The following is a 25,362-nucleotide window of genomic DNA, read 5'->3' on the forward strand; positions in this document are numbered from 1 at the left end:
CTGTTTACAGCTTTCATGTTAAAATTCTCGAACCAGGGATTTAGGCTTTGCAGTAGCCAAGAACATAATGCACACAAGTGTTCACCACCAGATACATGGCAAAAGAAAATGAGGCGTTAGAAGATGACCTTCGATTCAGCCACAAGAATGAGTGAAACCTGTCGTAATGAGGATGAACCTAGGGACATCACTTCAGTGCTCCAGGACACAGAAAGACACATACCTTACGATCTCACTGATTTGTGAAATCTAAAAGAGCAGTGATCTCACGGATAACGGATGGTTAGGGAGGGGAGTTAGGGAGGGAAATGGGGGAGGAGAGACTAGGCAGTGATTGGTTACAGTTGCAAGCCTGCACCAGCACCTGTATTTATTAATAACACACTGTATATTATAAAACAGCTGCAAGAGAAGACCCGGCATGTTCCACCAGAAAGGAGTGGCATGTGTGTGTGGTGCTGGATGTGATAATCACCCTGGTTTGATCATTATACAATGTACACATACATTGCACCCTATAAATTTGTACAGTTATTGTGTCAACTTAAAAAAAGAGAGGGGGAGGGGGAGGGAGGCAGACGGAAAGGGACAGGAAGAAAGGAAGAAAGCAGGAAGTGAGAACAGAGCCCAGTTACGTGGTCTGCAGTAAGGCACAATTCCCCTGTCTTAATCATCCTAGCAAGTGACAGGAAGCCAGTATACACGCGTATGCTGGCTTTCTGAGGAGTGGAGGGAAAACGTTTATATCACATTCATTCCATTCCATAGGCCGAATTACGCTAGCTTGGGACAAGGAGGTGTTGGTCAATATCCAGTGTAGGCAGGACCCCCAAAACGTCAGAAAGAAGTTGTGAAGAAAAACCACCACCCTAGAGCTTCGCCCTGTCTCAGGTGGCTAGGGTCCTCACAAGCAACCTGGAGACCAGAGGCCACAGGGGACAGACACATTGTTACTAGAGAAAGCTGGGGAGAGGTTTCTGTTCCTGGGAGCCAATACATTTCCACATCACAAGTGTGGAAATGGAAGGTAAATGAAGAGTAGCTTGGCCTGGGAACACCTCTTCACTCATAGCACATTGGAAAATGTTTTGATTTTCCTAGTCTAGCTTTCCTAGACAAAGCGTCGCATCTTTCTTCTTGGGAATAGCCCAGAGTAAAAGATGTAAGTTTTAAATAACAGCCGGCCTGATGCCTATTGTTTGCTGTTACTTTCATGAGGAAGCAGAGAAAGTAAACAGAGATTCCACAGACGGACCATGTGATACTGTCACTGTCCGTGTTAAGTTCCAGTCCACTGCTGCTGTGGATTCAAGCATGAACACATTGATACACCCGGGCCTGTCCCACAGGACTCTAGATTATTACCGAATGCCCACTGTAGAAAGTGGACAATTAAAACTTTGAGGTATGCCAGTGAGAGTGAGAAAATTCCACATAAGGACAGGATGAGATGAGAAGGGGGAGTGAGAGCGAGAAGACCTGGGGACCCTGGGTGTTTAGTAGGTCTCAAACCGAGCTTGCTCTTTTTCCACTGTTGAAGAACAGGAAGAAATGAGGATTTGCTTTCTCCTACTTAACGAGTGAACTCTATTTTACCTTAGTGTATGCTGTATGCTCCTGTGTAGATGTGTCTCTGTGTGTGTCTCTCTCTGTGTGTGCACATTATCCTTTCAGTCAGGCGATAATTCATTCATTGTACAAATTAGGAAATGGAGGCTCCGGACCCCACTCCCACAGCTGCCCTGTGCCAGGAGATACGTGTGTAGCACAGCTCGTCTTCTTAGACGATGGGGCATAGCTCAGCATGTGCTCAATTGCTTCAGTGAATGAGTTCTCTCTAGTGTGCCCACATGTAAGACAGAATACCAAGGGTTGGTAGCGTTGTTGGGCATGCGCTATGTAGCCACGTTGCTTCAGTCTTCAGAACAGTCCCAGTGTTTGCTCTGCTTAGAGCAAAGGAGGTTGCATTTGAGAAGGGTCAAGGGACTTGAACTTGCAGCTAAAGAGGGCAAAATGTCTGCCATATTTTGTGGAGCCTGAAGCTTTCACAATGGGAGGTAAACACAGAGGGAGGTGATAGTAGATTATTGGATCAAAATGCACTGTATGAATGTATGAAATTTTCACTGAATTAACAATTTTTTTAAAAAATCTGAATTCTGAGTTCATGGCCAGGAACCTAGCCTCAGGCACAGAAATGAAAGAGAAACTCAAAGGCCCAAGTCTCCTTAGCTGCTCAGTGTCCATGCCTGCCTTCAAAGACAACCTCCCCACCTCTCTCTCTGTCTCGTCCTCCCTTGGTCCCTCTCTTTTTCCCTCACCTTCTCTCATTAGAAAAAAACAAACAAACAAACAAACAAACAAACAAACAAACAAACAAAAAACCCAGAGCTACAGAGCACAGAGATAAGCCTGCCATGCTATACTACAGATGGAGTCATAACTATAACTAAGCACACATTTCAGTGTTCTGCTTTCTTTGAGGAATCTAGTCAACTAAATCCTCTGGAACTTATTTCTTCACCCACTGTTAAGCCACTGAGCCAAATGCTTTCAAGGAGAGAAGAGGTACCGTGGACAGGGCCACACCATCTTTCCTTCAGGAAGGGGATCATTCTAAGTCACCAAGAGCATAAGACATTCCCAGCATGTCTACACACCCAAAGGCCCACAGACGTCTAGGGAGATCATGCCATCCATTCTGGTGACTCAAGCTGTATGTCACAGACTGTCTTGCACCTAGGAGAAAGTTGCTGAAGAACAAGAACAACAAGCCAGTGCCTTTCTTCCAGACCACCACAAGCTCATGGAAGCTAAGGCAGAGCTCACGGGCTCCCCCTGGAAATTCTCCGAGTTACTTTGAGCAATTCACTTCAATCTTCCAAGACTGATGAATTCCCATTGATATGAATCACGGTTTTACATGGCTGAAAATGCTTCTGCTAGATTCCTTTGGGCTTTTCTCATTTTCCAAAAATAATTGCTTTGCTTGCCAAAGAGTAGGATCTGCCCAGATCCTGTGAAATAAACCTCAGTAAAAATGTAATCCCACAGCAATTAAGATGGACACAGAAACACACCGAAAGCACTATGTGTTTCTTTTCACCTTCTTTTTCTCCAGACAGATCCAAGATGACCATATGAATGCAAAGCCTGAAAGTCTGGAAGTGGCTATGATATAAGAATGATAAAAGGAAAGTTTTGGGGTGCTTCGGCACAAATCGCTGACCCTGTTTGAAGCACACACTCACTAGAAAGCCAAACCTTATGCATTCTTACTCCTTCCTACTCTGTAACTTATGGTCTCCAGGGTAAGGGTTCTCCCCAAAGTAGTGTACTCACTGTCCAAGTGAGTGGCGCGTGGAAGCTTCCTGATGACTGCACATCCTCCTGGGATGTGCTATTCTCCCAAATGCCTCCTCTGCAGCTGCGGATGCACCTACATAGATAGTTGCCTGCAACCCACTGCTCAGGAAGAGCTGACAGAGCAAACCACATGAGCCTGGCATCTGCACAAAGCAGCTGCCTCTTATGACTGGCTGAGCTCTCCCCTGAGGAGAAGGAGCTGGATGCTGGGGGAAGCCAATTCATTTTTCTCCTCATCAGTCAGTGGAAACTTGTTTCCACAGATTCATTTCCAAATGGAGGAATGTTATCACCAGATGTTACCCCTTCAGGATAAACATATTCTTCATAATAGGAATACTGGACCTCATGGAGCCAGTCCACAGCTCTGCAGAATAGGCTTTCCTTTTTATATGTCTGACATGAGTTGTATTGCAGGTTTTTGGTGGATATACTTCCTGTCTCACACATGGTTTTGCTATCATCTGCAATAGAATTGATATTTTTACAAAGCCAGATGCTTCGGGTCCATTGGCACTCCTGCACCTCCATGGCCTGGACAACTCCCAGAGCTACCACAGCTTTCAAGACCAGATGGGGGAAATATAGCACCCCTTTTCATCCCCACCCCCGCTCCCACCCCCAGGATGGCTAAGCACAGTACCACCTGGGAAAGATGTGCAGATAACCACACTCATTTCTTCTACCCACTAAGCTAAGAAAAAGAGACACCAGTCTCCTACTAAAAGTTTCTATCAAAATTAGAACTAGGGAAAAACACTGCATTTTAAAAATTACTTTGGTTTGTTATTATTATTATTAATAAGTCACAGATATGAATAGAGATGACTATTTCCAAATAGTACATTTTACATCATGGAAGTCGAGGAGAAGTAGAGCAGATGTACAACACAGGAAGATGAAAAATGTCCCCTTTGGTTCCCATGAACTAGGACTCAAAGTTTCAGAAGAGCAGCTGGATGAAGGTATGAACTCGCTAGAGTGTTCTTCTACATGAATAATGGTATTTTGCCATTGAGGAAAGAAATTGGTCAGGCTAGTGATTCTGAACGCTGGTGGAGTTAAGAAGATACAACTCCAACAGAAACCAATCTCATTTTGAAAAACTTATACGTACACACAAATACTTTATATTTTCAAACATAGAAAAAGGAATCAAACAAAGAACAATGCAAATATCTGAGAATGACCATACTGGGGAAACTTCGTTAATATGCCTGACGCTAGCACGCGCGAGTTTACTTACAGGCGTCACTGGACTAGTTAGCTCTCCTCCTCTGTTTTAGAAAGTGGTTGAGGAAACTGAGAGGCGGGCCAACTGACTAAAAGGGTATCAAGATCTCCCTTTAGTTTAGACTCCATTTTGTTTTTATGGTCTGGAGATCAAACCCAGGACCTCAAGTATGCTACCGCTGACCCACACCTCAGCTCCGAGACTGGACTCTTCTGATTGAAATAGAAAAGTCCAAGTGAGAGCACTGAGTGGATTCGGATGGGACACATAAAGTTAACCAATCAAGCGAACACTATACAGATGAACTATCAGATTTCAGACCTTCATACTGCCTGCTATTTATTCTTAAAATGCAGACACCAGAAGTCCGCCACATCTCTAATCTCAGACCTAATCTCCTAGCAGACTAGTTTTCAGCAACATCATCAAAGCCACACTTATCATCTGCAAATTGCTGGAGATATTTTGCTGGTGTCTCCTTTCGGCGTGGCTGACGCCACAACACAGCTATAATTACTCCAGCACAGGAATGACGTCTGTTGCCACTGTGCTCAGTGACATTTGATATTACAAGCTTGTTTTGACCTGTTACAAAGAGTATATAAACTCGATTCCTTCCACACTGGAGCTGTGTGTGATGATAAAAACACCTCCCTCCCAAATGCATCTGAATAATAATCGGGGGAAGGTGATAGGAAAAGCAAAGCAGAGAGAGCACTGGTGAGGGTCGGTCCAATTTACAAGCACGGGGCTCTCAGCTTAGATTTGATTTGCACATAACGCGCACTCTGAAGTAACAAGACATTGGAGCCTGACTGAGGCACAGTTCAGCTGTGGGGCTCTGCATGACACAGGGGCCACAGTGGCACAAATCCCAAGGACATAATCGAGCTTCACAGGTAGCCTCCTAATCTCACCTTCTAGTGCTTTCCCTAGCACTGGCCGAACTCAACATTCATTGAATCGTCAGTGCAAGTGAAAAAGAAAGATCTGGTGAATGATGTTTCATCCCTCAATATCGTGCTATATTCAACACACCTTCCTCTGCATTCTGGTTTTAGCACTGGGGGAAATAGGAGCAGCACAGGGTAACAGGAGGCATAGTGTATGCTCTCACCAGAATTTTCTGAAGGAAAAAGATTGGAGTAGGGAATGGTAGAGTGGGCTAGTCATGATGCTTGAGAATTTCAAGGAAGGAAAGACCTTCTAAAGTGACTTATCCAAACTCTAATTTTACACATGCTCAGGACACACACACACACACACACACACACACACAGAGAGAGAGAGAGAGAGAGAGAGAGAGAGAGAGAGAGAGAGAGAGAGAGAGAGAGAGAGAGTCTAGCAAAGCAATGCATATCCTACGAATGTCCCGATTTTGTGGGCATCTCTCAGAGGCTGAGGCTCCAGCCTATAACCTGAGCCCTCTGCAGGGCAGACACCTCCGTAGCTCTTGCTGCCACCACTCAGGGACAGACTTAAGAACATAGTTGGGCATTTCGTTACCCAGATAATGAAATTTTTGATCAACTCTCCTTGGCTCTATTCTGTAGCAGGCAGCGAGAAAGAAGTGTGTATACTAAAGGAGGCTGGGATGGGGTCGGGGGCAGGGAGGGGGCACAGATAACCATCTGCCTCCTCTAGCTCTTCCTTTATCTCCCCTGTAGCTGCTACCAGTTCCTCAGCCCACACACCTTTTTCTGCATCAGGAACTACTATCACAAGGCCTTTCAAGATAGTCATTGTTGTTTTTCCCATTCCTTAGTTCATAATAGACTGTTACAGGTGAAGTATTTGTTTACATGGCTCTTCTTCTTGATTCTGCTGATGCTCTTAAAGCAGAAGGTTCACCTTGAGGGTTGAAGGCATCTTCAACCCCAATGTGCTGTTGTAGAAAGAGTAATGGTGTTTAAATTAGAGATAGGGTCTAAAGCATAGCCCTCATCATTTCCTAATTTGGGATCTTGGGCCACACATCATTTTAGGGACAGAATGTAGTTGCTTCTGAAGTCAGATGAAATCATACTCAAATGATAAACAGGGTCTCATACTGGGGAAAAAAATCATATATATTAAAAAAAAAACCCTCATGTTAAAAAAAGAATCTTGCCGGGCGGTGGTGGCGCACACCTTTAATCCCAGCACTCGGGAGGCAGAGCCAGGCGGATCTCTGTGAGTTCGAGGCCAGCCTGGGCTACCAAGTGAGTTCCAGGAAAAGGCGCAAAGCTACACAGAGAAACCCTGTCTCGAAAAACCAAAAAAAAAAAAAAAAAAAAAAAGAATCTTATAGACCCAACTATGTTCTATGTTTTGCAAAATTCTCAACTACAGTCTTTGAGTTTTTCAAAGTTAAAAGAACTTCTCCTGCATGTGTGAGTATTTCACTATTCACTGACCTCATGAACTACTCTTGCACAGGGCCCAAGTTCTAATCCCATAGCCATGTTCAGTGGCTCACAACCACCTGTAATCCAGCTCCAGGGGATCCAATGGCTTCTATGTGACATCTGCACTCACATATAGATGGATACCCATTCACACACAGACACACACAGAGAATTAAAAATAAAATCAGTCTTTAGAAAAGGTATATTTACCAACTTCTATTGGTTGCAAAGACTCAACATGGAAGACTCACCACAGCTTGCATCTTGGGTTCCTGGGTGAAACTCTGGCCTTCAGCTTGGGTTTATCATGAGGGTTTTAAGAAACTAGATAATCTTTCAAGTTTCAGGAGTGGTAGTTTTTGTAAACTATGTGCTTTTTATTATCTTAAGTGCTTTTGTGTTATTTCACCTCTTATTTAGCTCCTATACCTGAATCTTAAGTGCAGTTGAAATTTCAAGAAAAGCTATATATTGGACATTAAAGAAAGGCTGGCTATGTGGGCCCAAAGAACAGGGGCCGTGGAAGGGTTTCTTGGTTGTATAACCTGAGTTGGTCAACACCTCCCTAGGCTGCCAATTTTGTGTCTTACAATTAGCTAAAATTTCTTTCTTTCTTTTTTTTTTTTTATTTTTCGAGACAGGGTTTCTCTGTGTAGCTTTGCTCCTTTCCTGGATCTCACTCTGTAGACCAGGCTGGCCTCGAACTCACAAAGATCCGCCTGCCTCTGCCTCCCAAGTGCTGGAATTAAAGGCATGTGCCACCACCGCCCAGCTAGCTAAAATTTCTTTTAAAGGTAGAATAAAGACATGACTACTGGAGCTGAAAATTTCTGTAGAGTCCCAGAAGCAATGTAAAGTAGTGAGTGTCATCTGAGGCAGCCAGACTCACAGAGAACATCTAAATGGAAGCAATGCTTTGAGCAGCTGTTGGGTGTAGGAAATACAGAAGCCTGGAAGCCTGGAGACTTCAGGAAGCAGAGGAAAGTCATCTTTCTGCTAAGAAACACTGGGTCCAACACATTGGAGAAAGGTGAGATGTGTGCTTAACTTTTAGATCACGGTTCCAATAGAATACATAAAAAGATGTTTGTGAGTCAGCTGTGCCTATGTGAACTGGACTAGATGAAGAGGACACAGGAAAAGGATGGTAATTTTTAAAGCATGATAATGGTATTGTGATTACATAGGAAAAAAATCAGTGTTGAGAGATGCATGATAAGAAGTATGTAGGATAAAATGGTACAATTTCTTCCATCTGATTAGCTTTCTAGTAGTTCAGAAATGCAAAGACAGATGTGCAGAAAGAAAAAAATATGGTGATTCTGAGTCTAGATGCATATGACAGCATCTGTGAATAATTGAAAATTATAGCAGAATTTATTTAAAATTTTGTTTAATTATCCCCTCCCCTTCTGGGTGTGCCTGGCATGCCCTTCTTAAGTGTGCACAAGACGTTTGTACAAACAGGGCCACTTAAAGTGTTCAGTGCACCAGCTAAAAATTCCAGAACAATCTAAGTCCCTGTTAGTGACAGCTGTGTGGAAGATAAGGCAGCCATTATATATAAAAGAAGCTGATTTATATGTACTGCAATCGGGAAAGTCCCAAAAGTGTCTAACAATGTGTATCATATGAACTCAAATTTGAATGAAATATATTTAAAGCCAAATCTATTTTTAATTTATATATATCAGGTTTTTTGATACAGGGTTTTTCTGTGTAACTTTGGATCCTGTCCTGGATCTCGCTCTGTAGACCAGGCTGGCCTCAAGCTCACAGAGATCCTCCTGCCTCTTCCTTCTTCCTCCCGAGTGCTTAGATTAAAGGCGTATGCCACTGCTGCCTGGCAAAATATATTATCATGTAAAGTCCACAGAACAAAAATTTGGAAGGGTGTCTCCCTGACCCTGACAGTGTGGGCAGGAAACAAGGGGTCTGGGAGAGAGTTCCTTGGTTTTTTTTGAGGGGGAGAAGGTTTCAAGACAGGGTTTCTCTATGCATAGTCCTGGCTGTCCTGGAATTCACTCTGTAGACCATGCTGGCCTTGATCTCACAGAGATCTGCCTGCCTCTTGCCTCCTGAATGCTGAGACTAAAGGGGTGTGCCACCTCCACCTAGCAAGTTCCTTGCCTTTTACCCCCTCCTTTTGCAATTGTTAAACTTTTAACAAAGAGAGGATATTTTTATATCTTCTAATTAAAATATAGTCAAATAAATAAATAAATAAATAAATAAATAAATAAATAAATAAATAAATAGAAACAGAAAATGCTAGCAGAATGGGAGAACAAAAACAGAGGAACCAGGAAGGTAAGCCGGCCAATTTCCAGAGCAGGATGGCTTCACAGCCAAAGTGATCAGAGAGGGAGAAAGATGGATAACATTTTAGTTTCATCACAAAGGCCTTTCATTAAAAAAAAAAGAGAGAAAAAAAAATAGAAACCATTGTCAGCAATGGGGTTGATCACGTGACTAAATTCCATTAGCAGGAAGGAGGAGGCTCCCCCTGGTAATCACGGGCAAAGTCAAGATGACTGCAAAGGTCGCATGGCCACTGGAACACCCCTGTAATTTGTATTGTAATGAACTATTACCTCAGCACAATCATGTGCCAGGCATTTAATTTACAAGTGCAGATGCCTGGCGGTTGACTTTAAAATTGCTCCGAAATTACCCTCATGTAATCTGAACAACTACAAGTGTGGCCAGGGCTTCATTAGAAGGGAGCTGCGCATGCAGGCCTGGGGACAGCAGACTGTGGCATATTTCGACTGGCTGCGCTGTGTGCATCTGTGTTCTGAAACTTCAGTGCTGGCCTCTGAACACGCCCACCCAGCTTTCCCTGACTGGACTGCAGACTCTTCCTGGGGTCTTCTGGACAAAGGGGTCTCCCCGACTTGCAGTGGAACACGGACTAGAAAATAAAATGATTTTTTCCCCTTCCATTTTCTTGGGAGTTCTACCGTCTGTTTCCACTAAGGAAAGAGGCACAAAAAGAAGGGAGTACACTGCTTTCAGGGCTGAGGAGGCTTCCGTGAGCTGTGATTCAGGTCTGCCCTGGGCGAGAATGTGCCAGGGAGGCTGGCCTTCACTGGGTGCGTGCCTGTTCATCCGGATAAACCAAATTGGGAGGTTTCCAACCTGTCACACCACCACAAATGGCATGTTAGAAAGTATAGGCTCTCGTTTTTCCATCAAAGTTGGAGCTTAGTTTTGCTTCTAGGAATCACACATCCTTGGTGCCAATAAAACATTTTATACACGTTTTAAATGCTTGGCATGCTGGGCCAAGCTTTGGCCAGAGAAGGCTCCTGCTTTTGCTGGAGGATCATTTTTGCACAGTATCATAAGGTGAGAACGCACATCTCTGAGAACCATCCTCCAACACTGTGACCACGTTAGGTACCAGCACCACCAGGGACGTGCAGGTGCTCAGCACCTTTGCTGATGCCGGCCACTTCTCCGAGAAATGCTGAGTTCAGTAAAGAGGCTGAAAGCACGTGCTCAGGCGGCAAGATTGAAAATAAAAATTGAAAACCTTTTAAGCCTTGCTCACAAGGTGGGTCTGGGTCCACGACACCCGCTCCGGGGTTTGTGGGGATAGTTTCCATCTGCGCACGCTCAGTGCCGACGGGTTGGGGGTGGGGTGGGGATAGGTGGTGTCCCAGGTCTCAGTTGCGCAGTGAAATAAAAAAAAAAAAAAAAAAAAAGCCTAAGTAAACTCTGGCCATCAGATAATGGGGCCATTATAACTCTGGATGACTTCCTGAATGGTCTAAAGCATGGCTTTCTCATTTCCTGCCTGCAGGACAGAGAACTGTTCCGACAGCACTGTGTGCAAACGGGCAGGGAGAGGGACAGGGAGAGGCGGCGGGAACCGGCCCGAGCACCAGGGCCTGGAAGCCGAGACACCGGAGAAAGCCGGCCGCTGGCGGCCAGTCCCGCGCTTGCGCAGTCAGCGGTCCTACCTGCCGCGCAGCACCCCAGGGACAGCAGGACAAAGAAAATCAGGCGCTGGGGCGAGCTAGTAGAGGGAAGGGCGAGCCACGAAGCTGCCGCTCCCATTAAAACAGACAACTCTGCTATGCTTGGTGTTAGTCCAAGACCCTGCCAGGAAGGAGCTGGCTCACAGAGAAGCCACGGCTTCATTTTTTCCCATACTCAAGTGGTATGTCTTTCAAGGGCGCTTTTCCTCTAAGCCAGCAAAATCATCTCTCCCTCCTCCATCCTGCCTCTCCCCCTCTTCCTGTCCCTCTCCTTCCCTTTATGTCCCCCAACCCCTCTTTTGGGTTACCACAGACCTAGAGTAATCATAACCTTGTTAAATCTCCTCAGAGCGGCTGGCTGTGAGAATGCTCTGCTTTGGAGATCCCAGCCCTCTAGGTCTGTGAGACGACTCGGAGTTTAACTTTTCCTCAGCAATAAACTGAAGGTCAGCATGGGAACCAGGAGGCAATGAAAAAATCAGATAATTCGTTTGAAAAAGTCTGTATTTCTGGGCCTGGTACACCTGATGCACCTGACACGTAGCTACTGCGATGCTAGCAATAGCTTTTTAGATTATTTCTGAGACATCAGGGAAGGGATGCTCCCATCTACAGAGTAAGGCAGCGACAAACGGCATGGCTATTTGCTTCGTGGCCAGATGTGGAGCAGACTGTACATGACCTCAGTTTCTGCTTCTCCTGCCATCTCACTTGGGGTCATTAGGTCCTACTGCCTGATTTTTGAAAACAACGTGAGAATTGGATTATAGAATTAATTAAAGTATTAATTAAATTAATTAATTATAGTAGTAGGTCAGTAGACAGCAGACAGCCACAGGAGGCCATCTCTCCTCTGCCTTGGTTCTTAGCAAAGTGTTTAGCAGAATTTCACCACAAACTTTTGATTTTGTCAGAGGGCTAAGACCACTTCCATCGTAGATATATTCAGATTCTTGTCTGTTTACTTCAGCAAAATTTTTCAGAAAGAAAGAAACACGATTGATGAGGTACCATTTGTGCCCTTCGCTGTTCTTCCTATAATCATATTTTTTTATGATAAACTTTTAGAGATATGAACCATCTTCATTTAATAGATAAGGAAACAACTAATCTGGTAAAGTAAGTAATTTGCTTCGTGGCCAGATGTGGAGCAGACTGTACATGACCTCAGTTTCTGCTTCTCTGCGGAACGAATGTAGGGGGTCAGGGAAGCCTTAGAAGTCCAAAGCCCACGGGCCTTTCCTTCATACTGAATCCCTGGGAAGACAGATGTGTGAAGAGACCATACCAAAGACAAGAACAGCATTGAGTTTTTGGAAAACTGAAGGAACTTACATGAAGGCAGTGTGTTTGACCATCTAGAAAAGGCAACAGCTGACCGGAACCCCTGAGATGTCGAGCCCTGTACTACTGATGATTCAGCCATTAACTATAATCTGATATGCAGCGTTCACATTTTTAAACATGAAATGTCGTGAAGCTGGTTTACGCTGTAGGCAGGAGGATGGCTGCCATGGGTACTCTCCATTTCTGAAGGTTCTGATTCCCTTTCAGCTGCTCAGTGACTCCTTGAGGCACTGAGGACACAGAGAAGTCAAAGCGAAATTTTTCCTGGATTTCAGTGGATCTCCTTGGTTAATTCTTTGTTTATTGAGTCTTCATTTTGTGCCTGACTGCTGAATACAGTGTGGCTACACTCCTGTGGCATTGAGAGAAATGGCTCATCTGGAGAACCTGAACAGAAGGCAGCTGGTGGACACCAGGATTTGCACCCAAAGCTAGCACACAATTGCTTTCCTTGGAAGGCCAAATTTCAATGCATCAAATTCCCACCCCAGAGCAGCCTTTCAGATATCTGAGGACAGCTCTTACAGCATCCTTAGTGGTTTGCAGCTTAAATGTCTGTCAAGGCTCTTGTGCTAAGGGCTTTCTGCTCTGTTCTGCTGTGCTCCTGGGAGGTGGGGTCTTATGGAAGGATGTTAGCTCATTAGTGGTGTTTCCCCACTTTTTTTTTTTCCTGTTCTGTGGTTTTGCTTTATGGGCACCATGTACATGGTTTCCACCATTTGTACTTCCTCCCCACAGGCCCAAAAGCAACAGAGCCAACTGAGCTGGGACAGAAATCTATGAAACTGAGAACCATTCCAGATGTCGATTTCCTTAGGTACAGTTCCTCAGTGACAGAAAGCTGACACATGAGCTTCCTTAATTTTCTCACAGGTAAGCATCCCAGTCCTTCTTCACCTGTCCCTGGGACTTCTTCCTAGTGATTTCGCTGTCCTCTGACCACACAGCATAGCCTCAGAACTTAGCGCTACTAAATCGCAGAATCTGGTCCAGTTTCTCATCTCTGTATTATTTCAATACATTTTGACGCAAATTCGTAAGATAACACTCCCATGTTTAGGTAACACAAAGAAGTCAAAGTTTTGAAAAATGTAGCTAAGGTCCTACATGAGTTAGTTTTGATTTAATGATGTTTATCCTGGTTATGATTGACTTGATCAGGTGGAAAATCGTGGTTGACCAAGGCCTCCTAGAAGGAGATGCTTCCCATCAGAGAGAAACCTCTAAAAGCCAGATCTCATCCCTACAACCTCAAGAAGCTAGACTCTTCTAACTGCCATAATGAGCGTAGTTCCAGATGAGAGCACACTTTGACCACAGCCTTGTGAGACCCCCAAAGACACTGAGAACTGAGGCTCCTCTTTGGCTGTACTTCCGACAAATTTTGTTGCCTTTATAACAATAATCCTTTGTGTGCTTTTCTCACTTCACATTGACACAATACACAGTTTCTCAGACGGATCCAGATTGCTGACATGGGGTATCTGCAGCAGTCCCTCCGGACTGTGGGAGGCCATGGTGGAGTGAGTCAGAATATCCAGAGAAAACCGTTTCCTGGAGTTCAAGGATGGCTTAGTAAGGAAGACAGCCCAGCGTTTTTAATGCCTTTTAGAAATCAGCTCAGGCTGTCTTAACGACATTGGTGAAATCACCAGGGCTGATACCATCAAAAATCAGTCTTCAGAGGCGTTCATAAACTTTTATGTGTTGTGAAGTGAAATATTTTAGTATTATGTGCACAAGTCTTGACTCTGGTACATGTTATTTGGAAAAAGGGTCTTTGAAGATATAGTCAAGTTACAATGGGGTCACATTAGATAAGGGTAGGCCCAGTGACTGGTGCTCCTACATGAAGAGGGGAGTGTGGACACAGACGCTCAGATGGGCGAACACTGTGTGAGGACACAGAAACAGACAAATAAGAGAATGCCCTGTAAGACAGAGGCAGACAGAAGTGTGTTGTACCAACAGGGCAAGGAAAGCAAGTGCTCCTGGCAACAGCAAACCCTGGAAAAGCATGACCCTCCCTTTTAGGTTTCAGAGAAAACATGGCCCTGATGACACATGGACTTTAGAGTTTTGGATTGGAAACCTGGAGAGAACACACTTCGGTAGTTTGAGACCAGCAAGTCTGTGGTACATGGCTGCGGCAGCTGTAGAGAATGGTATACCATAATTGCCCAGAATCCTGAATGCATGCAAGGCATTTAAACAGGGTCTCAGACAGGAGCTGATGTGACATCCAGAGCACAAGAGGCTGGCAGCCTGGAGGACGACCCTTCAAAGAAGCAAGGAAAGCAAATCCTCGTCCGAGTTCTTAGGTAACACACTAGGACACTGCACTGTTTTGCTTTGTGGGTGGCTTCGCAGCTAAGCCAGTTTTTAGATGCCACCAGCTGAGTTTAGCTTGGAATGAACTGCTCCTGGCCAGCAGTAGATGGGAGACAAAGACAGAAAGAAAACAAAGAGGTTTATGAAGAATTGTGAGGTAGTGTAGAGTGTAAACAGAAACAAGGAAATGAGAGTATTGAGACTGTACATCTCTACAGATGTTTTATGTTCACTACCTACCTTCCTGCTCCTTGAGACACCAAGAAAGAGGGAAGTTCCTTCCGACATCTCATATTGTAAAATTTCTACGACTGGCTTTTCCTTTTGTAACTTTGCATATTTGGGGGTTAATCTTGTATCCACTTATAGCCTCATTTTCATACTCTGGCTGGGTGAAAGGACCACGCTAAACTGGGATTTCACACTGTGAGTCTCAACCCAGCATTGTGTTATGAAATCTATTCCATGAGTTGAGACGAGCATAATGTAAAGAAAGAAAAATAAGCAGAACAGAATAAAAGAACAGATAATAGAAAATATCAGAGCAATGCTGTGAATGTAGGGTTATGTGCTAAAACTACGTAGAGCCATGAGTGTATGTGAAAATACTAAAAATCATTTGTCAGAACGTACTGTGCAAGCTGTCAAAGGAGAAAAATTATCAATAGTCCTATCAACCGTAAAGCTTGAGAACCACAACAACGACCAGACTGATGAGACATCCCCAGTAGTGCACTATTAGCACTGTATCTTAGCAGTAAGCAACAGTTGTCCAGTAGGTCATAAAGGGCACTCAATTTGAGGGAATTCATGTCTGGTAATACCAATCTAAACAAGAACCTGTAGCTAGAGAGATAGCAGGCCCTAGAGGAGAACCTACTACCATCATGTGACTAAAGTGATCTAGTCTCCAACTGCCTTTCAAATACTATCCTTACATCCATAGGTAAGTGCAGTTTCTACCCGTCATCGCAGAAACTTCTTTTTGAAGTAGACAGAAGCTGTCAGAATGACCTACAACCTGTCAAAATGCCGAATAAAGGACAGTGGGGGAACCTGGCCCCAAGTGGGACATCCATAACACAGTAAGGCTCAGGGAACTTCCTGAAGGTGGGGGCAGAAAGATTTTAAAAGCCTAAATACCAGTTTTTCTTGGGTAGTACAGGAATGCTATGCCCATGAACTCTAAACAATATCTTGCCTTCATAATAGCAACAAGACCACAGCAGTCACAGACCAACATGGGAGGACTCCACCCTTACATGAAGACCTAAAGGCTTTCAAGGGTGGGAGAATCAGTTGTTTACTCTTTTAGGGACCAGATCAGTCCTAAGTGGTCAGCCTTATACACATGCAAATGAGGGCAACACTAATTGAATGCAGTAGATTATGTGTGCCTGTTTGTGTACATATCTATTTAACTATAGAAGAGGGAATGAATTTGAAAGGAGATGGTGGGGGGACATGGGAAGAACTTGGGGAGAGGGAAGAGTGGGGCTGGTGCAAATGCAGTGAACTCATGTATGAAATTTTCAAATGATTTTTTTTTATAAAAACATTTCTTAACTTGCTCAGGTTAAAAATTTTTGAAAGCCACCAAACTGTGTTACCATAGGACCTTTTCTATCTCAGCTATTTTTGAACTGATGACTGGCTCCAGGATACTTTACAGAATGAACTAGAACACACCGAGCATACTTTAAAATGTAGAAAGCTGATAAATTAGAGAAAAAAAACAAAAAACAAAACTAACAAACAAACAAACAAACAAAAAACACTGCTTCAAAATGGCCTCATAACCCACCCTATTTCCATCAGGTGTTGGGAACTATGTAGACAGGGCCATTTCTAGGCCAAGGTAAGGGGTTGTATTCGAGATTAACTTTTGCCAGGGGAATATGGATGGGAATAGCACACTTCAGAAGACACGCCCACTTCTATATAATTAAAGGTAGTTGGGAATAGGCCACCTCCCAGGTCCTGAGCTCTTCCACATTGCACTTTGGACCTGGCCTTTACCAGAAGTGGCCAGTGTACCCTGAGGAGGGGAAAGCTGGATCTAGTCTAGACAAGATTCCGTCATGCCAAAGACATGCATGAACAGGCCTGCCAAAGATGCTCATTGCTGTGCTCAGCAGACCATTCTCCTCCTGGCTCTGGGGTAGATGAAGAAGTAAACAGCACAGACTCCATTTTCTAAGGGGGTGGATCTTGTGTGCAGATGACATCAATAGATAACTTCCTTTGCTGCAATAGTCCACAATCAATAATCACTCTGTTAATCATTTCTACTCCCTGTACACACAGAGTTCTGCCAAGAACACATTTCAAATGCTTTCTGTTCAAAGTAAATTTGTTATTTTGTATGAAGAAACATTTTTTCTTGGGGAAATGTGGCAATCAGGCACACTTCTTAAACATCCAGGATCTGCAAATGTGTTTGCCTTTACATCTTGCTGAATGCACATGAGTGTGTAGCACCTATAGGAAGCTTCTTGTTTGTGAGGGCAGACCATTCAACCTCCTGACCAATGATTGATGTCACTAGGTCACTCCTGGGTCCTGGCTCAACAGAGAAGAATGGTCTGTAGTTCTTATCATATCCACGTCATGGTGAATGATACCTTACTTTATCTGAGTTTATTTTATTTTTAATTGACAAATAAAACATATTTATGCTGTATAACTTGATATTTTGATATTTACATATACTGTTGAATGGCTAGCTTGAGATAATTAACATATTCATTGCTTCACATATTTTCTTCTTGGAGTAATAAAAAATGTCTATTCACCCCATTAGTAATTCTGAAGTCTGAACTATACTGTAATTAACTGTAGTCACTATGATTTGCCATTAGATCTCTTGAGAGCATTTCCTCCAACAAACTGCAACCTGGTTGCCTTTCCACAGCATCTCCTTAGCCCCTGGGGACCACTCTCCTATTGTCTGTCTCTGTGAGTTCTGCTATTTTAGATTCTACACATAAGTGAGGTCATACAGCACGGCTTTTCTGTATCCAGTCTACTGCAGGTGACATAATGTCCCCCAGCTCCACTTGTGATGGGGTTTGACAGGGTTTCCTTCTTTTTGTGGCTGACTAGCATTCCCTCTTGTATACACTATCACCACAAGTAGAGACCTGTGCTTACTACAAACAAAGCTAAGAGGAGCCAAGCTCCCACTCAGTATAGCCGTCCAGTGTCTTATATTAAAACACAGACCTTTTCAGCAGACAGTATGGGAGCAACCGGACATCACAGGCAAAAGCCATGCACTGTGATGTAACCTCCTCAAAAATTAAAAAGGAAAGAACTGCAAACTTAAATCTAGAATACAAAACAAAAAACTTCTAGAAGATACTATGAGAAAATCTTTGGGACCTGTTCTCATGGAGAATTCTCAAACAGGACAGCAAAAAGCACAGTCCGTGAAAGAAAAACACGTTTGTGATGAATTCTTTTATCTGTCAAACAACTCTGTCAAAGAAGTTGAAAGTGAGCTATAGACTATTTGTAAAGAACAAGTCCAATAAAGGATTCACACGCAGAGTATAGAAAGAACCCTGACACACGTGTGCTCTGGCAGCATGCCTAAATTCAGTTTTGCTGGAGGGAGGTCTTTGAGGTACACAGCATTTCTTTCTCACAGGCTGCTGGGTTGACTTCCTGTGTCTACTCAGGTTTTTGAGGTCCTATGAAAATAATACCTAGCAAAAAGCAAGCAAGCAAGGCGTGCTTCTTGCACACAAACTTAGAAGGCTGCTAAAATTTTTCCACAATCAGCAAATGACAGTGCACGCTGTGGTTTCAAAGTCTCCGTCAAAATTTAATCCTCACTTTGAGGAATTAAAAGGTGACACCAGGCAGAACATTTAAGAGGTGACTGAGCCACAAGGGTCTGACTTCAGGAGTGAGCTAATCTGTCTGGCTACCTTCAGAGCCGTTCTAGTACAGGAGCCCGCTCGCCTACCCCTTGGCTATGCCTCTTTCCATGTGACCCTCTGCACGGCCTTGGGGCTCTGCAGAGTCATGACCAGCATGAGGGTCCTCTCCAGATGTAGCTTCCTGACCTTCAGCCTCCCAAGCCTCTCTAACCTGGAGCTGAACAAAACCCTATTATTTATAAATCATCCAGACTGTGGTATTCAGTTATAGCAACAAAGACAGACTGTGACAATACAGTATTTTAAATGGAAACTGACGTGAGAAAATCAGCAGTAAATAAAATATTAAAATGTAAATGGTAAGAAGATTTAATGACTGTCTCAACCTTCCCTGGGACCCAGACTCTGGAAAAAGAAATCACACAAAGAGCACAGATCCGAGAAGAATGAACTAATGAGCAACTCCCACCTCTTCAGTTTCTTTCCCTAAACATTTCCTCCTGATTCAGAACACATAGTTCACCCCAGCAGCCACATTCTGACCACTTGTCATCTCTGCAGAGCCCACTCTGCAGGACACATCTGGACAGAAGGTACATCTGCTCACCTGTCTCTAATGCAGGCTGAGACCCAGCACCGCCCCTATGGCCTCTCTCACTGCTGACCTGCTCCCTCCCAGACTCCTCTCTGGATCCAAACTGTGCGTTTCTCTTTTTCACCCAGCCCTTACTTAACCCAGGACTCCCTGGACAGCTTTCCAGAAAGCTGAGTTTTGATTTTCTTTATCCTTCTGAGACCTCCTAAGTAAGTACTTTCTGCCATCCAGAAGAACGGAAAGAGCCTGTGAGTGGTTCAGAGTCCAGGGCTCTGTTCTAATACACTCTGCACCAGAAACGAGCCCCAGACAACATGAACGTGCTGATAAAGCGATGCAGCTTAGGACTTTCTTTGTCCATGCTACTGTTCCATTGCTCTAGAGCAGGGGCAGTGATGGTACAGAGACTCATGGCACGTGGGTTATCCAGTTCCATCTCAGCGGCACTCCCTCATCCATTCGATCACAGCCACAATCTAGGGCTCTGCTGCAATACCTAGGCTCTTACCAAGACTGACCCACCCACTCATGTTGGGCTGGAGAGGACATTACTTAATCCATTCATTAGCTGTAGGGTATATGTGATCCCAAAACTAATTGAAAATTTTTATAGATGAGTTTGTAAAAACCCATTTCCCCCAGGCTGTCCTGAGCTGGAGGAGGAAGAGAGAAGTGTATAAACTTTCAGGTGCTTAGGTATTTTAGCTGACTTGGCATAATTGACATATATTCCTTATCAATTAATAAATGAACTAGAAAAGTTCTTCCCACCTCTGGAGACAGTGTCAAGCCTAAAAACATACTGTACAAGGAACTTTCTGGTGTGTACATGCTTTGGGGATAGATGGTATCTTGGACAAATGTTACCAGAAGACTAGTGGACAGAACTTTGCCACCTAACACTGGAGGAACATGCGTCCTCACTGCTACCACTTAGTATTTCCTTCTGTCTCCATATGCCCATATGCAAATGTCAACGTATAAGATCCTATAAAAAATGGGAACAAGATAAGTGCTCCCTGGTTTCCAGGGAGCCAAGAGTACAGCCTCCCGATGACTCACACACATTGTTCTCAACTCTTCTTGACTGCCATGTACTTTACCCCAAGAGCCCTGGCCATCTCCTCCCCCTTCTACACCCACAGTGTCACTGGGTCACTTCAGATAGTGCTTAAACAGAGAAACATTACAACTGTGCCAAGCTTTACTAGCTAAACAAAAGCAAGCCTGGTGGCGTCAGAGCCTGCTCTCCAATCCCAGCTCAGGACACAGCCTCCAGCTCTTTGCAGCTGCTTTAGGGTGGAAGACATAACCCTGCCTCCCACCAGCCACCTCTCCAGAGCATCCCTTCTAGTTAGCTTTCCACTAATTCCAGAAGAAGACATCTTGCAGCCTGGCACAGCTCCCACACTTCCTGAGAATGCTGCTTCCCTGCTTTTCTAGCAGACCCAGATCTGTTATCGTAAACAGCTGCCCTGCTCCAAGGTGTCCTGAGCTGTTCCACTTGAAAGTAAACATTTGTGCTATTTAATCACATCGTAATTGTGGAGGAAGAACCAAATGAGAAAGTGTGAAACAAGGTGTGCAGAACAGGCACATGCGTATCCTGTGGGAACACAAAACAGGCAACAGTGCATGCACACACACGTTTCCTTGTGCTAACACAACACAGGCAACAGGGAATACTTGCATGCTTCCCACCGAGAAACCAAGGGGAAGGCAGATTTTTTACTTTCCATGTAAATGGCATGACCAAGATAAGGTCAGTTGTAAGGAAACTATCACCATTCCTGCTGTGTTATCCACTTATTTCCAAGAAAATAATTCTACAGCCTTAACTGATTTTTTCTCTGAAATACTATTTAATGATTATCAAGGAATTCTGTGTTCCAGAGGCTCGATGCTTCGCCCATTCACATTTCCGTTTGAGTAGCCTACACTGGACAACATTAGTCACTGAAATTGTCATTTTTGTTTGTTTGTTTGTTTTGTTTTTGGAGACAGGGTTTCTCTGTGTAGCTTTGTGCCTTTCCTGGAACTCACTTGGTAGTCCAAGCTGGCCTTGAACTCACAGAGATCTGCCTGGCTCGAAATTGTCATATTTACCAAGACTTACCAAAGGTGAAGAGTTGACCCACACATGCACTATAGAATCTTAATGGTCTCACCTAAGCATCAAATGATTTTTCCAAGTCACTCGTTACTTATGCATGTAGCACACACCTGTTGGCATTACTGTGGAGTTTTTCCAACTTTGATTCAGCTGTTATAGGTTTTATCACAGCAGTGACCTCAGTTTTCTAATTTCAAACAGAGGTGGTTCACATCCCCAGCTCTTTGCAGTCTCCTTCATTTTATCATTGTCTATTCTTCATATGTTTATTGACGACCTACGATACAATGGGCAGTGACAGGGAACAGGCATACATATGAAGATGCAAAGCTCATACACAGTTTCTCAGAGCTCTGACATATGACATATTCAAGTGGGGACTGGATAATATGTGTAAAAATAATTCTTCAAGAATGAAGAGCCCTATGAGCTACTAATAGCATTCAACTGGGAACAACTATTTTGCCAGAGGCTTCTATGAGAAGCAAGGATCTTTTTCTTTTCTTTTTCTTTTTTCTTTTTTTGCAAAGAGCATTGAAAGATTCATACAGATCTCTAATATCAACAAATTAAGTCACACTTATAACATAGCTGCGTTCTTCCTGAATCTTGGGAGTACATCTTTTTTAACTTGATTATACCGAATATTTGAAGCCTACGTTCCTGTCATGAGTATTCTTAGGAGGCCAAGCACATTACAGTGGTTAAAGTTGAGTGCAGGTCAGTTCAGTTATTTCTAAACAGATGAAGGGTGTGTGTGTGTGTGTGTGTGTCCATGTGTCTCTGTGTGTATGTCTGTGTGTCTATCTGTGTGTGTTTGCATGTGAAAATAGGCATACACAATGACAAAACTCAGAAAGGAGAATCTTTCTTTCAACATTAGTTGTTCCTAAAATCTGGGCCACATATTGTCCTAAAAATTTAAATCAAGGTTCGTAACGTAGTGCTTATTAAGATTTTTTTGTCTGCCAAGGAAATCACCTTTTGCTGCTTTCACCCAGCCTTCACACTAACATCTTCATGTGTTGTGACTTGTTAAAGGAACTACAGGGCTTTCTGGGGTCTTAAGGGTATTTGCTCGACATTTGTTATCATTTCTACTGATTTGTTCAGTTATGGTGAAAATTTTATTTCAAACCAAAATTTTAGCAAGGTTAGTTGTGTGGAAAGTTCCTAACACTCTTGGATAGGATGGATCGTAATAAAAACTCTTGGATAGGATGGATCGTAATAAAAACTTTTGGATAGGATGGATCATAATACTTTTTAAGCTGATAAAATAATGCTAACAGAATGTTCAAAATGAACCACAGTGGCACCTCAAATGAGATGTTTCCATACCAATCGTGCCATTCATAACTAATTGCTAATGGACAATGGCTAGGCTGGAAAAAACGGACAAGGACAATTAATTGAGTTAAATAAGCTTGGATATTTCCAGTTGAATGGAAATGCCCACTGAGTATGCTTGCTTATTTTGCAAAGAACTGTTATGTAGTTATAGATTGCATTCCCACCAACTGACAGCCAGCCCATCTAATTTAACACTCTTTTTAGCTCAGCAAATTCTGATTTGGAGCCTTGATGTGCATGAGTTTTTGTAGAATTGTATTTGCAAACCAACTGAAAAAAAAAATAGAGAGTTCCGATCCCAGAGAACATGGTGTAGCTCAGAGCTTGCCAGAGACAGCAGCTGTGATTGCCTGAGAGCCGCCTGGGCTCTTTTCTCACCAGTGTGGTAGAGTCTGCCTTCTGAGCAAACTTGTGACAGGAACTCAGGCTTCAGGTAGCCCAACGCCATCAAATCCAAAAGGATGCGTTCTTAAGATTTAGGAAGAACACAGCTATGTATAACCTCTGACGTAAGTATGGTTTAATCAGGGGGAAAATCAGATTAGCAAATTCATCCAGAATGAATTGCTTTACTGTTGTTTCTAAGTATATTCCACAGTGAATTTATTCTGAAATTAAATCTAAACTGTTTATAGTATAAAAGCCCTAATCTAAGAACTTGAGTCTCAGTGGTGATGTTTACAAGACAGTTGAGAAAATGTCCTCCACAAAGGGAAGGCTCAGAGCAAAAGGTCATGCTTACAGGTGCTAAGAAGTGGGGTCCTTTGCCTATGCTAGGAAGAGGGCAAGAAGGGCACCCACTATTATCCGGCTAGCTGACACAGTCTCCTGATCTGTGGAGATACCAACTTTTGAACATTTGTTTATTTATTGCTTGTTTGTACTTGTGTGTTGGGGGAGAAGCAGCGTGTGCATGTTGAGATCAGGACAACCTGTGGGAGGTCACTCCTACCATGTGTGTCCTGGGTTTGAACCTTTTTCTTCTGAGTCATCTCTCCAGGCCCCTGTGGAATTTGCAAAGAGTGTGTTCTTTACACAGTTTTTAAGAGTTCTCTTAGCTCTTGCTTCTTCATGGTCAGTCTTTGGGGAAAGATGCAGAGTGGATCATGTGACCTGTTCCCCGAGGGCTGCTTTTTGGTGGTACCCACACACCTCTGCTTTCTGTTCAACTACTGTTACCTGCTCTTTAGAACCTTGAAGCATTTGAAGAAGAGCATTTAGTGGCACTGGTAGAAGTTTTCTTTCTTGAAATTTCCTTATTGGTTTCCCACTAATCTCATGGTTATAGCCAAAGGCTTCCAGAACAGAACTATAAAATAACATGACTTTAATTTTGGGTAAAATTTCTGGATGAAAATACATTTTTTAAAATGACCTTCCCAGAAGAACTTTTTAGTTATTTGAATGATAGATTAGGCATTATTCCTTAACTAAGCAAAATAATCTTGACATTGCAAGGTAATCTAGTTGGTTAGAAACTTCCTTTGATGTTAAAATATGTATTACAAACATTATATATTCCTTAATAATACTATACACACAAAAGCAGAAGGTATGTGGAGAGAGGGGAAGAAGATGGTTAAAACAATTAGGTGATTTTTAAGAATTCATATTACCCATAGAAATGCTTCTGGAAAGACCTCCCTGGCCTTTCATCGGGAGTGAAAGTGCAGAGCCGTGACTTACACATTTTGTTTCTATTTCATGGCATGAGCTAACTAAGGAAGCCCCCTGTGAGTTAGTGTTTGCTTCACACTTTGTCACAGCTTGCAGTTTTGATCCCACACAGCCAGACTTTAAAAGGAGCAGGGGTATTACTGCCCCAGGGTAAATGACCAGCCAGGAGGGGAATTAAAATGAAGTTGCAAAGCGAAACTGGTCCTCCAGAATTCCTTACTGGATCCAGAATGGACCTCACTGTCAAAACAGATGATGTGAAACATGACTCAGAGTCTGAGAAGGAGCGTGGGGTTGTGGGGCGGTCTTTCATCCTATAGCGAAAATAGAAGGGGCCCATGTGAGACAGGGAATGACAGAAAGCAGGCTCGCACTCTTCCGGAAGAATTAGAAATCATAAATAAGCCAGCACCTAAGAGCCTGCGCCCATGTCTGAGGGCTCAGAGCAGCCCTTGAAGCATGCAGACTATGTGCAGTTTCCACAAGGGAAGGGCCAGCTTGAAGCATGCAGACTGTGCACAGTACCCGTGAGAGAAGGGCCAACTTGGCTCAGCAAGGAGTTGATTATTGTTTAAGTTCTCCAGGCAATGGTATAAACCATATTTTATTGCATTTTACCATAAATTTGTTCATTTTAGGGGATGCAAGTCACTATACAAAGTCTGAAGAGAAAAACTATATGTTATATTGTTTGATAAAGTAATGGAATAAATAGTATGCTTGCTTAAAAAACAAACAAATAAACAAACCGCTGACAATATCCTAAGAAGTGTGAGTGTTTCCATGTAGTTAATAAGATCACGAAAGAACAGGAATGGATTCAGATGGCTCAGTAAAGTACCTCGGTTGTGTCTCCTGGATTCATCACAGAACACAGAGGAAGATGTAGCTACAAATGTCCACAATGGCTAAGCTGGGCAGTGTTACACAAATCCAAAGTTTCGTTGCTGGCGTACGGGCTTTGTAAAACAACGCCCCCTACTTTGACCCCTTAAGCAGCAGCATACCAAACAAAAGCTGCATTCAAAGTCATGTCGACAGATTTTGGAATTTGTATAAACCAGGGACACCTTTGACACACTAATT

At 43.4% G+C, this 25,362-nt stretch overlaps 1 protein-coding gene and 1 long non-coding RNA gene across 4 annotated transcripts in view; one reads left to right on the forward strand and one right to left on the reverse strand.

The window, feature by feature from the left end:
- The window catches only part of Egfr (epidermal growth factor receptor), a 171,541-nt gene that overhangs the window by 99,881 nt on the left and 46,298 nt on the right, over positions 1-25,362 (reverse strand). The gene's annotated exons all lie outside the window — the stretch shown is intronic.
- On the forward strand, positions 10,806-25,036 carry LOC128108350 (uncharacterized). Its single transcript, XR_008217443.1, has 3 exons — positions 10,806-11,155; positions 13,059-13,193; positions 13,482-25,036. It is a non-coding gene; the product is annotated as an uncharacterized LOC128108350 (long non-coding RNA).

Source organism: Peromyscus californicus, unplaced genomic scaffold (assembly GCF_007827085.1).
Source record: "Peromyscus californicus insignis strain IS unplaced genomic scaffold, ASM782708v3 Scaffold_13__1_contigs__length_99412109, whole genome shotgun sequence".
Classification (NCBI taxonomy): domain Eukaryota; kingdom Metazoa; phylum Chordata; class Mammalia; order Rodentia; family Cricetidae; genus Peromyscus; species Peromyscus californicus.